The following is a 13,691-nucleotide window of genomic DNA, read 5'->3' on the forward strand; positions in this document are numbered from 1 at the left end:
GATGGATTTCCCTGCTGAAGGCAACATAGCCTAGACTCAGCCAAGGTGACTTGGTTAGGGTCATCATAGATGAAAGCCAGAGCCCTGAAAAACCTCTCTACAGACTGGAGACAAATCAAATCCTGCAGTAAAGAAAATGCCTAGGACTGAGGTAGAGAGATCACAATTCCTACTTGTTGCTCCTCACTTCCGAAGGAGTAAGGACTAAGTTTAAAATACAGTTTGCAGGCCTCCTTAAATAAAAAAAAACTTGTCCCTACCTCCTGAAAACCTATCCGGGAGGGCAACCTTGGGTTCAGGCTGAACAGGCCTACCTGCAAAGACCCCTATATTAGCGACCTGTAGCCACTGATGCTGTTGCTGAACCTCACAGCGGAGGTCATTCACCTCCAGAGACAGACTGCGCAGCCACTCTGCGAGCTCTGCAACTGAACCCATACCAATGAGAAAAAAAAAACTATGCCCGAAAAAAAAAACACACAATTAAACCCAAGTGTCAGTTTGTTTTTTTTTTTTTCCTAAATGTGCACGACCGGTGATAATGTCACGCAAGGTGTGTGAAAGACTAAGTGCAACACAAAGGGAAAGGGGAAAGGGAACTAATACTCTAGGGAATGGGGGTAGTGAAGACCTCCTAAGCTGATCTGATATCAACCTGTCTCCACTAACATCCCTATTTTGATTCCTTACCAATCACTGAATGTGAACCTAAACCCTGTATTTCCGTAGCACTTGGCCCTGGACAGGAAGGGGGGATGAACACTAGTCGATCCCCACTAATGACTAAAAACAACAGGGGAGACAAACACGGGGGGAAAGTTGCTTACCTTTAGCCGACTTCAGAGAGAACTCCAAGCATCCTCCTAGCATCGCAGTGGAAGATAGCAGTCTGAGAGCTCCAAGCATTCACAAGGAAACATGTGAGTATCACCGGTCCCTTCCTGCTGCAAAGTGAAACTATTAAAACACCAAGGCCAGGGTGTCAATTAGCAGGAAGGAGGTAGCTGCTGGGTCCTAGAGTGAAAAAGCTAAGAAGGTGTCTGTAATGCCAAACGAAGAGATCTTCTGCAATCAACTGCAGGGCGACTGTCTGTCACATCTGACACACCCGTAGCAGGCATTAAACAGAAATGAGGGATGAGATATACGGTGGTGCGGAACTGTGGAGAGCTTTGTGGGTGAGAGAGATGAGTTTGTGTTGTATTCTGTAGTGAGTGAGTAACCAGTGCAATGACTGGCACAGGGTAGAAGCGTCAGAGAAGTGGATTGATAGAAATACGGCGATAGCTGCTGCATTCAGGAGAGATTGGAGAGGATAGAGTTTGGTTAGAGGGAGACGGATCAGAAGAGAGTTGCAGTAGTCCAGACTAGTGTTGAGCCACCCCCGTAGTGTTCGAGTTCGGTTCAGTTCGTCGAACACCCGTGTGTTCGCCGAACTGTTCGTCAAACTGTTCGTCGAACACCGTTAAAACCAATGGCAGGCAAACAAAAACACATAGAAACACATAGAAAACACCGTCAAAGGAGTCCAAAAGCTGACAAACTGCTCAGAAGACATAACTAACACATGGAAAAGTGACAAGTACATATAGTCATGCGAAAAGAAAAGAGGTGGAGGAGTAAAAGGAGGGGGAGACACAGATATAGGCATGTCATGCCCTTCTAAAATCCAAAAAGTGACAACCGACACGGCCAGTCCGTTCCTGCCCGTGCCACCTCCGTGTCGCCGGGTTTGTGCCAGAGCTGCGGTGGACCCTGACGGCCAGCCCCCTTCTCCCAATACTGGTGCCTGTCCGCTGGTGGGTCGAGCGAGCCCCCCTGTGGTGGAGGCTGCTCTAAGCTTTTTAATTTAAATTATCTCTCTAATTTGAATGAATACACTTTAAATCCTTTTACAAGGATCTATTGGAGGGTAAGTCTCATGCCAGCAGCCGTGTAATTCCAGCTCCAGTAGCGTCCACTAAAGCTGCTGCAGTTAAAAAGCTTTTATAAGGATCGAGCTCGGCTGTCCACCGCAAGGCATCCTACTGCCAGTCCCAGCCCCTATGCCTTGGGGTGCCTCCTGATGCTCTTCACTGAGTATCCCGTGGTCCCGAAGCATTTCCATTGAAAATATTAAGTGTCCAAACTACAGGTGGTGTAGCTTGCTTAACAGCCGGGATAATCCGCTGACTAGCAGACACTGCTACAAGGCACAAACTATTTCATTGGCTAGATGCAGTTAAAAATTTGTAATTAGATACTCTCGTTGGATGCTGAGAAAGCATTCCATAGAGTCTCCTGGCACGCCATATATGATTCTCTTAAAAAGCTTGGGGTAGGGGTCTAGGGGACCCTTTTATAGCCAAAATCACGGCCCTGTATCGCAATACGTCACCTAGGCTGAAGATAATTGGAACTGTAGCACCCTGAGGGCTCGGTTGCTACAGAGGTATTGCACCTCACGCAGAGGTGTGATATCTCACTCTCAGGTAAGGATGGAGTGTGGATCAGGACCCGACACCTGCATGCATTACAAAACATTGCCGTGGGGCAGGGCGACCAATATGCCCCTGAGATGGGCATGACTGTCCCTGTTCCTGGAAGGAGTGGGGGGAGGGAGCACTGAGGAAGGGGAACCCTGTAGTGCAGGAGCAGGGAGGAAGCAGTTCCTGGGTGCATTGGGAAGGGAGTATAAAAGGTGGGCACCATCTTAGTTCAGTGCAGAGAAGTCTGAGCAGAAGTGACAGGGAGCAGGGGCTCTGCATGAGGTCTGCTCCGGAGGCGGGCCTAGTAACAGAGGCCCAGGCCTGGAAGAGGGAGAAGGAAGGAAGAGGAGCGGAGAAGGCTCCAGGAACGAGGAACGAAGGGATCCCAGGGGTGCGGACGGGCGAGTCGCCACCGCACGCCCGAATCCACCTGCGTGGAGGGGTCAGGCCAAAGGGGGAGACCGCTCCCCGAAACTAGTGGAGGTGGGAAACGACCCTCAGCTAGAAACCGGAGGCTGTGACATTTTATGTGGCTCAGCCCCTCGCTACACCCGCTAGGAAGGCACCACATAGGGTCAGGGAAACTGGCGCCAAGTTTACCAAGAGGGGGCCCGAGGCAGCCGGACAGAAGGGTTGGTAAGAAAGGCCAGACAAAGGACACACAAAGGGGGTCCTGTGAAGCGCTCCAAAGTTATCTGGGAGTTGTCTGAACCCCTCACCTGGTGAGCACAGTATGACGTGGGCAGCCGTTATCTGCAGAAGTGGTCTGGATAATAAGAACTGTGAGTAAAGGCCCTGGACTGCATCACTGACTCCGTGTCGTTACTGCTGCTGCCCTGCACCATCACCCCCATCCTCCGCATACACTGCCCTGAGGCTATACTCCTCCCGTGGGGAGTTATGCTACGCTCTGCTGCACCCACATCACCAGCCTCAGCGGTCTGCCCTGCAGCGGCGGTTCACTCTGACCCCAATCCACGGGTGGCGTAGTCGGACATTTAAACATCAAAACCACATAAATAGTTCTGCCACTGGTTTGACCGCCCTGAGCCACGGAACTGGGTCGCCGCCACGGAGACTACAACCACCAGCATCCACCAAAAAGGGTCCGGCTCCGGGTGTCCCAAGGCCCAGGGGGCACGTCAGAGCATTTTCATCACCTTTCATAATCACCAATGGGACAAGGCAGGGATGTCCTCTGTCCCCTCTCTTATACATCCTAGTGACGGAGCATCTGCTCTCATCAATTCGCCATAACCACAATATTAGGTGGATTGAGGTGGGAGGCACCGAGTACAAGTGCTCTCTATTTGCTGATGATGTCCTAATATATTTCACTTTGTTACATGGTCAAATTTTAAAATCAATGCAGCGAAGTCTGAGGCCCTCGATGTCTCCCTCCCCAAATCCATCCAGGATTCCATCCAGTCCAACTTTCCCTTTGCCTGGCCCTCATAGGGTATCAAATACTTAGGAATTCCTATTCATAGAGACCTCTTTCGTCTATGTTATCTTAATTTTGGGCCCTTTTTTGAACAACTCCATACAGACCATGGTTGGCAAGTTAGAACTGTAAGATTCACTATGTGAACCACTGGTGTTTTGTGGAAAAGCACATGTACACTGTGTTCCAAATTATTATGCAAAAAGTGTTTAGAAGTGATAAGGGAAGAATTTGTTTGTCAGTTAAACTCATTGATGGTGATGTGTGTCAGGGCTCTTTATATCACTGTAAGCAATTGCAGACACCTGTGCTAATTAGTTTGTCAGGTGTGTCCAATGAAAGGCAAGACTACTTAAGAAGGCTGTCCCACATTATTAAGCAGCCTACATTTTCTGCCAAAATGGGAAAGAAAAAGGATGTGTCGGCTGCTGAGAAGCAACAAATTGTAGAGTGTTTAGGTCAAGGCATGACTACAATCAACATTGTGCGATGATCAGGATGAAGTGTCTTGGCAATCAAGAAGTATGTAGTTGATTCACAGTACACATGTGTGCGTGCTGATAAGGGCAAATTGAGGACTCTTTCCTACAGGCAATTACGTCAGGTTAAAAGAGCAGCGGCAAAAAGCCTTGTCGTAGCAGCAGACAAGTTTTTGAAGCTGCTGGTGAATCCAAAGTCCCCCGAACAACAAGATGCAGGGTCCTTCAGAGGTTTGCAGCTATGCATATGCCATCCTGTCGACCTCCTCTATCCACTGCACACGAGCAGAAATGGCTCCAGTGGGCCAAACATTACATGAAGACTGATTTCAAAACTGTTTTGTTCACGGATGAGTGCCGTGCAACGCTCGATGGTTCAGATGGATGGAGTGGAGGATGGCTCGTTGATGGACACCCCACGCAAACACGGCTACAGCGCCAATAAGGAGAAAGTGGAGTAATGTTTTGGGCTGCAATCATGGGGAGAGAGATTGTCGGCCCCTTTAGGATCCCTGTAGGGGTAAAGATGAACTCCATAATGTATGTGGAGTTTCTCAAACAGCACTTCCTGCCATGGTTCAAGAAGAAGAACCGTGTATTCCACAGCAAGATCATTTTTCATGCATGATAATGCACCGTCTCATGCTGCACATAACACATCTGCATCTCTTCCTGATGTGGGCATAAAAGGGGACAAACTTATGGTGTGACCCCCATGCTCCCCTGACCTCTACCCCATTCAGAACCTCTGGAGCATCATCAAAAGGAGTGTCTATGATGGCGGGAGGCAGTTCACATATAAGCAACAGCTCTGGGAGGGTATTCTGTCCTCATGCAAAACAATTGAAGCAGAAACCATCCAAAACCTGAAAAATTCAATGGATGAGAGAGTTCAGAAGCTCCTTTCAAACAAGGGGTCCTATGTGCAAATGTAACATCACCTAGAATAAAGTTTTGAGTTGAAAAGTGTTTGATTTCAGTTTCTAATAACCTGCTAATGCTTATAATTTCAAAAATGACCATTTTTTTGGTCTTTATTAAAATGAAAAGGTTGATCGAAGAGTGTGGGGGATCTAAGAGTGTGGCAACCCAGTAGTCAGGATTACTTCGAATTCTGACAATCTGAGGGTCATGTTGCAGGTAGTGCAGCAAGAAGGCACTTATGTGTCTTGCGCATCTCGGAGCCCCAAAATTATTTTCTGGGCTAGATGCAGCTAAAAATTATTATTAATTTTAAATCTGGTGGAGCTTAGTATAGATGGCCTAATAGAATCAGTACTGCACACTGCTACAAAGCCCAAATTATTTTCCAGCCAAGATACAGATAAACATGTTTAGTCATTTTAAATCTGGTGGAGCTTAGTATAGATGGCCTAATAGAATCAGTACTGCACACTGCTACAAAGCCCAAATTATTATCCAGCCAAGACACAGATAAACATGATTAGTAATTTGAAAGCTTAAAACGGTTGGTGAGGAGATTTTAACCAATCATCAAGCTTTTACTCTCCCCAGGATGACACAGGGGTAGAAAAGTCGTTTCGGATCCATGATTTGTTCATCTTTATGAACGTGAGTCTGTCTACATTATCAGTGGAGAGCCACGTGCGCTTATCTGTCAGCACACCACCAGCAGCGCTGAACACATGTTCAGACAGAACGCTGGCTGCGGGGCATGACAAGATCTCCAAGGCGTAAGTGGCTAGCTCCGGCCATTTATCCAGATTGGAAGCCCAAAAAGAGCAAGAGTCCAGTGACACAGTCATGGCTTCAATGTTTACTTGGAGATACTCCTGTACCATCGTCACTAGGCGTTGACTATGTGTCAAACTTCTTGTCTCCTGTGGCCTTGCAAAGGATGGGCTAAAAAAGTGGTGAAATGATTCCGCAAAATTGATGTTACCAGCAGATACTGTGTTTCTGTTACGGTTTTAGTGCTGAACACTCGACGGTCCCACGGTTGGCATGTTGGAACTGTGAGATTCACTACGTGCACCACTGGTGTTTTGTGGAAAAGCACATGTAAGATTCTGCAACAGTCTCTGCTGATACTCCTGCATGCGTGCATCCCTTTCAATGGCAGGAATAATTTCTGCAAATTTACTTTTGTATCGGGGATCTAACAGTGTGGCAACCCAGTAGTCAGGATTATTTATAATTCTCACAATTCGAGGGTCATATTGCAGGTAGTGCAGCAAGAAGGCACTCATGTGTCTTGCGCATCCAGGAGCACCAAGTCCCTGTTGTGTTGATGGCGAGGTAACAATCATGCTTCCTTCCTCTGTCCTCTCCCCCCAACCTCGCACAACAGAAATGTGATCAAGGTCTCCCTCATCTGATGAGTCTTCCATCAGTTCGTCCTCCACTTCTTCCTGGGCTCCTGCACCTTCCTCACTAGTTTGGCTGCTAAAAAAACAAACATCTCCCCAACCCTCACATGCCTGCCGCCTTGGTGCTGCCGACCGTCTGGACCTTGCAGATGTTAGCCCTTCCGCATACAACTCCTCCTCCTCTACTTCCTCTTGTGCCACCACATGACTCCGAATTTTGTTTAACATGTGCTTCTGCATGTAAATCACCAGAATAGTCATGCTGATAATGGCATCGTCAGCACTAAACATCTTCGTCGCCATTTCAAAACTGTGCAGAAGGGTGCATAGGTCCCTGATATGAGACCACTCCTCCAGCGTGATCTGCCCCACCTCTGGATCTCGTTGGCCCAGGCTATACGTCAGAACGTATTGCACTAGGGCTTGTCGGTGCTGCCACAGTCTCTGCAACATGTGCAGAGTTGAATTCCACCGGGTAGGCACATCGCATTTTAGCCGGTGAAGTGGCATGCCCAACGAATTCTGTAGAGATGTAAGTCGCTGAGCTGCGGGATGCGAACGGCGGAAGTGAGCACACAGCGACCGTGCCCTCTGCAGAAGGCCATCTAGTCCGGGATAGTGGGCTAAAAATTGCTGGACAACCAGGTTCAACACGTGAGCCATACAAGGCACATGTGTGACATTGCCCCGGCGAAGGGCCGCACCCAGGTTTGCAGCATTGTCACACACGGCCTTCCCTGGTTTCAGGTCCAGTTTAAACAACCATTCATGAAATTGGTTCTCCAGAGCTGACCACAACTCCTCAGCTGTGTGACTCACATTTCCCAGGCATTTCAAAGTAAAAACCGCCTGATGACGTTGAGCCCTACTGCCAGCATAGTAAGGAGGTGTGCAGGATCCCTTCTGCGCAGTTAGATAGCTTGTGGCATGACCAGACAGGCTTTGGGTGCAGGTGGAGGACCGAGAGGAGGTTGAGGAGGCAGAAGCAGTGGAGGAACTTTGAGATAAAGAGGATTGACGCACAACTCGTGGGGACGGCAAGACTTGGACAACAGCCCCTTGTCCTGCTGTCACCATAGTTACCCAGTGCCCAGTCAGCGACATGTAACGCCCCTGTCCATGCCTACTCGTCCAAGTGTCTTTGGTGAAATGCACCCTGTTACACACAGAGTTTCTCAAAGAAGCGGTGATGTTGTGTGCGACATGCTGGTGGAGCGCAGGCACACCTTTCTTTGAGAAGTAGTGCCGACTGGGCATCTGGTACTGGGGCACTGCGACGGACATAAGGTCTCGAAAATCCTCTGTGTCCACCAGGCGGAAAGGCAGCATTTCTGTAGCCAAGAGCTTGCAGATGGTGAAATTCAACCTCTTAGCTTTCTCATGGCTAGGAGGAAATGGTCTTTTACTTGTCCACATCTGAGGGACCGAGGGCTGGCTGTTGTGCTTAGACGGGGTTGATAAGGGTGTCCCCGGCAAACTGCCGGTCTGTGAGGAAGATGCAGGCGGACATGTTAGGTTGCCTTGATCCATAGGTGGTGATATCGATGTCGGACAGCACTCAACACCAGCTGGTGTTACCACCTCCAAAGAAAATGATGACCTGCCAATCACGCTGGCTGTTGCGGGTAAAGAGGTGGCAGGTCTGCATCCCAAAACAGGTTTGACTGCTGTCCCCCCAGTCACAGAGGATGAAGAGGCCGCGGATGCACAAGATGTGGCAGATGGTGGTTGGCCCGGCCGGCTAGGCCGCATTGTAGCACAGTGAGCTTCCCACTGCAACTTATGCTTCATGTCCATGTGCCGGTTCAGGCATGAAGTTCTCAAACTATGTATTTTTTGGCCTCTACTTAGCTTTTGCTGACAAATGTTACAGATAACACGAGTTGGGTCATCTTTATCGATCTGAAAAAATGCCCAGGCTATGCAAGGCATAGCACCCATGCCACCTGAAGAGCCACCACGACTTGTGGTGAGAGGCAGAGTTGTTTTTGAGGATGCAGTTGTTGACATGCTTCCAGTACTACGTATCTGTCCAGGAAGGCACAACCTGACCTCGTCGTCACTAGCATTCTCATCCACCTCCTCTGCTGACCTCATCTCTTGGCTGACTGTGGGTTGACAGTAAGTGGGATCTCCAACCTCATCATCATCACCCTGTGTGTTATCACACCCATCGTCCTCAGAGCCAACCTGTTCCTGCCCTGACAAAAAACTAAAGTTGTCGCTCCAATCAGATATTTGAGTCTCATCATCGTCTTCCTCATTGTCTCCACCAACAGGAGTTACAGTTTGGGAATGAGGGTCTACATTATGGTCAGAACCTTCTGCGTCTGGTCCTGGATCCGACTCATAAAGATTCTGGGCATCAGTGCAAATCATTTCCTCGTCTGGATTCACAGAAGCGCTGGAGCCGGCCTGTAATTCCCAGGCTATAGTATGAGTAAACAGCTCTGCAGACTCAACCATCTGTTCTACCTCATACTCAGACGGGCAGCTGGAGATTTGGGAGCTGTGAGGAAGCAAGTGCGATTGGGGTGACACCTCTGAGGACTTCAGTATTTGTGATGTTGAAGTTGATGAGGAGGAGAGCACACTTAAAGGAGCACTTGATATCCGTTGAAGCACCAGCTGTTTTTGTGCCTCATCTGGAATTTGTAGTGATTGGCGTGGCCATAAGAAAGGGATCTTATCACATTGTCCTCTAAAAGAAGTAGACATTTTAGTTTGGCTGGAAGATGGTCTTTCTTCTGCAGATGTTACTGTTGCTTTAACACCTACCCCACGGACACAACCTTTTTTCCCCTTCCCAACACGCCTATTCCCCTTTCCACCAGCAGCAGGCCTTTTTCCACTCATTTTGGTGGTTAACTAATTCACAACTCTGGAGTTGTTTGCACATAAAAACAATGGATGGGAACCAAGCAGAGCTGAGTGGCCAAACTGTGGTATTAGGCCAAAACTATTGGCTGGGTTAGATGCAGAAAAAAATTATATTCAATTTGCAACCTGATGGAGGTCAGTATAGATGGACTAATAGACCAAGTCCCACACACTGCTAGAAGCCCAAATATTTTTTCATAGCTAGATGCAGAAAAAAATTATATTCAATTTGCAACCTGATGGAGGTCAGTATAGATGGTCTAATAGACCAAGTCCCACACACTGCTAGAAGCCCAAATATTTTTTCAGAGCTAGATGCAGAAAAAAATTATATTCAATTTGCAATCTGATGGAGGTCAGTATAGATGGACTAATAGACCAAGTCCCACACACTGCTAGAAGCCCAAATATTTTTTTAGAGCTAGATGCAGAAAAAAATTATATTCAATTTGCAACCTGATGGAGGTCAGTATAGATGGACTATTAGAACAAGTCCCACACACTGCTAGAAGCCCAAATATTTTTTCAGAGCTAGATGCAGAAAAAAATTATATTCAATTTGCAACCTGATGGAGGTCAGTATAGATGGACTAATAGAACAAGTCCCACACACTGCTAGAAGCCCAAATATTTTTTCAGAGCTAGATGCAGAAAAAAATTATATTCAATTTGCAACCTGATGGAGGTCAATATAGATGGACTAATAGACCAAGTCCCACACACGGCTAGAAGCCCAAATATTTTTTCAGAGCTAGATGCAGAAAAAAATTATATTCAATTTGCAACCTGATGGAGGTCAGTATACGGTGCCTACAAGTAATATTCAACCCCCTGCAGATTTAGCTGGCTTGATAAGATGCAAATAAGTTAGAGCCTTCAAACTGCAAACGAGAGTAGGTTTTATGAACAGAAGCATAAATCTTACAAACCAAAAAGTTATGTTGCTCAGTTGAATTTTATTAAATTTTAAACATAAAAGTGTGGGTCAATTATTATACAACCCCTATGTTTAATATTTTGTGGAATAACCCTTGTTTGCAATTACAGCTAATAATCGTCTTTTATAAGACCTGATCAGGCCGGCACAGGTCTGTGGAGTTATCTTGGCCTACTCCTCCATGCAGATCTTCTCCAAGTTATCTAGGTTCTTTGGGTGTCTCATGTGGATTTTATTCTTGAGCTCCTTCCACAAGTTTTCAATTGGGTTAAGGTCAGGAGACTGACTAGGCCACTCCAACACCTTGACTTTTTCCCTCTTGAACCAGGCCTTGGTTTTCTTGGCTGTGTGCTTTGGGTCATTGTCTTGAAAGATGAAATTACGACCCATCTTAAGATCCTTGATGGAGGAGCGGAGGTTCTTGGCCAAAATCTCCAGGTAGGCCGTGCTATCCATCTTCACATGGATGCGGACCAGATGGCCAGGCCACTTGGCTGAGAAACAGCCCCACAGCATGATGCTGCCACCACCATGCTTGACTGTAGGGATGGTATTCTTGGGGTCGTATGCAGTGCCATCCAGTCTCCAAACGTCACGTGTGTGGTTGGCACCAAAGATCTCGATCTTGGTCTCATCAGACCATAGAACCTTGAACCAGTCTGTCTCAGAGTCCTCCAAGTGATCATGAGCAAACTGTAGACGAGCCTTGACATGACGCTTTGAAAGTAAAGGTACCATACAGGCTCGTCTGGAACGGAGACCATTGCGGTGGAGTATATTACTTATGGTATTGACTGAAACCAATGTCCCCACTGCCATGAGATCTTCCCGGAGCTCCTTCCTTGATGTCCTTGGGTTAGCCTTGACTCTTCGGACAAGCCTGGCCTCGGCACGGGAGGACACTTTCAAAGGCTGTCCAGGCCGTGGAAGGCTAACAGTAGTTCCATAAGCCTTCCACTTACGGATGATGCTCCCAACAGTGGAGACAGGTAGGCCCAACTCCTTGGAAAGGGTTTTGTACCCCTTGCCAGCCTTGTGACCCTCCACGATCTTGTCTCTGATGGCCTTGGAATGCTCCTTTGTCTTTCCCATGTTGACCATGTCTGAGTGCTGTTCACAAGTTTGGGGAGGGTCTTAAATAGTCAGAAAAGGCTGGCAAAAGAGATCTTTAATCCACACATGTGAAGCTCATTATTCTTGGTGCCTGAACTACTTCCTAATACTTTAGGGGGACCAAACAGAATTCTTGTGGTTTGAGGGGTTGAATAATAAATGACACTCTGAATTAACTTTTAACGTTTTTAAAAAAAAAAAAAAAAATTTGCTGCAGTGCATTTCCCACTTCCAGGCTGATATACAGTACAAATGTCACAATGCCAAGTTAATTCCGCATGTGTCAACCAGCTAAATCTGCAGGGGGTTGAATACTACTTGTAGGCACTGTAGATGGACTAATAGACCAAGTCCCACACACTGCTAGAAGCCCAAATATTTTTTCAGAGGTAGATGCAGATAAAAATTATTTTTAATTTGCAACCTGATGGAGGTCAGTATAGCTGGACTAATAGACCAAGTCCCACACACTGCTAGAAGCCCAACTATTTTTTCAGAGCTAGATGCAGATAAAAATTATTTTTAATTTGCAACCTGATGGAGGTCAGTATAGATGGACTAATAGAATGATGCTATGCCCAAAAGGTTTTACTTCACTAGGTGCAGTAAAAAAATTGGTATTCTTTACACAGGTGGTGTAGCTTGCAACACAGATAGGCTACTCCACTGACTAACACACTCTGCAATAGGCCAAAAAGGATTAGCTTTGCTAGATTTAGCCAAATGCTGTGAAAAAAACTTGCACAGCACTGGCACAGACCTGCCTGGCAAAAACTGATAGGAACTGATGTAACTTAGTTCTGAAAAGGACTGCAATTACAATTAGTCTTTACTCCCAACCTATCTATTTAAGAGCACAGACCTGCCTGATAAAAGTCGTAGGAAATGCTGTAACCTAGTCCTTAAAAGGATAGCAATCACAACTATTCCCTACTCCCAAGCTATCTGTAGATTTGTGCGAAAATTGGCTTGAAATTAACAAGGTATAGCGCACACAGCAACAGCGGTGCCGTATAACATGCAGCTGCAGCAGTGAGAAAATGGTGGCGACGGGGAAAATGGCTGGGTCTTATAGGGCAAGGACAGGTGACATACACTGCCAATGACACATGCCCTTGCTTGTGTGAAAAAAAGCACTTCGCTCCGTGTGTGCGCTGCTGATAGGTTGACAGATTGCTCCTCCCCACTGTAAATGCGGGAAAGAGAAAAAAAAATGGAGATCTTCATTATTCCTGCAGAGATCCATCCCCTGCCCCTCCCCCCGCCCCGCTGTACACTCAAACTGCGTATTAACATTAATTTTTATCATTACTGAGAAAAAATCCAGTTATGATTTTGGTGCACGAACAGTTATTGAACATAACCTCGAACAGCCGAATTTTTTTCCAATCGTTCGTGTTCGCCGAACGGCTCGAACACCGCCCAAAACAGCTCGAATTTGAGATTGGCGAACAGTTAGAGTCGAACAACGCTCATCTCTAGTCCAGACTAAAGTGAATAAGAGGGACAGTAACCGTTTTTGCAGCTTCAAAGGTGAAAAAGGTTGAGTTCTTGAGATGTTTTAAAGATGCAGGTGACAAGAGAGAGTGAGTGATTGCATATGGTGAATAAAATGAAAATTCTATGTCAAATATAACCCCAAAACAGCGAGCTTGCTGCTTGGGAGTTATGGTTGCCTCAACTAAGGAAATTGCAAAGTCGGTTACAGATAGATTAGTAGAGGGAGGAAACACAAGGAGTTCTATTTTGGAGAGATTCAGTTTCAGAAATAGGGAGGACATGATATTAGAGACAGCAGGCAGACAATCCCTGGTATTTTGTATTAATGTGTGGGTGATATCACGTGAAAAGGTGCATAGTTTGGTGTCATCAGCATAGAGATGATGCTGGAGACAAAATCTGCTGATGGTTTGTCCAATAGGGGCAGTATATAAGGAGAAGAGGAGGGGGCCTAGGACTAATCCTTGAGAAACCCGATAGTAAGGGGAAGATTAGAGGAAAATGAACCGGCAAAAGATATCGTGAAAGAGCGGTCAGAGT

General features: G+C 46.7%; 1 protein-coding gene across 1 annotated transcript in view; it reads right to left on the reverse strand.

Moving 5' to 3' along the window:
* Nucleotides 1-13,691, reverse strand: part of MCHR2 (melanin concentrating hormone receptor 2) — a 776,191-nt gene that overhangs the window by 650,339 nt on the left and 112,161 nt on the right. The gene's annotated exons all lie outside the window — the stretch shown is intronic.

Source organism: Phyllobates terribilis, unplaced genomic scaffold, assembly GCF_046119375.1.
Source record: "Phyllobates terribilis strain yellow unplaced genomic scaffold, ASM4611937v1 Scaffold_3__8_contigs__length_932513732, whole genome shotgun sequence".
Classification (NCBI taxonomy): Eukaryota; Metazoa; Chordata; class Amphibia; order Anura; family Dendrobatidae; genus Phyllobates; species Phyllobates terribilis.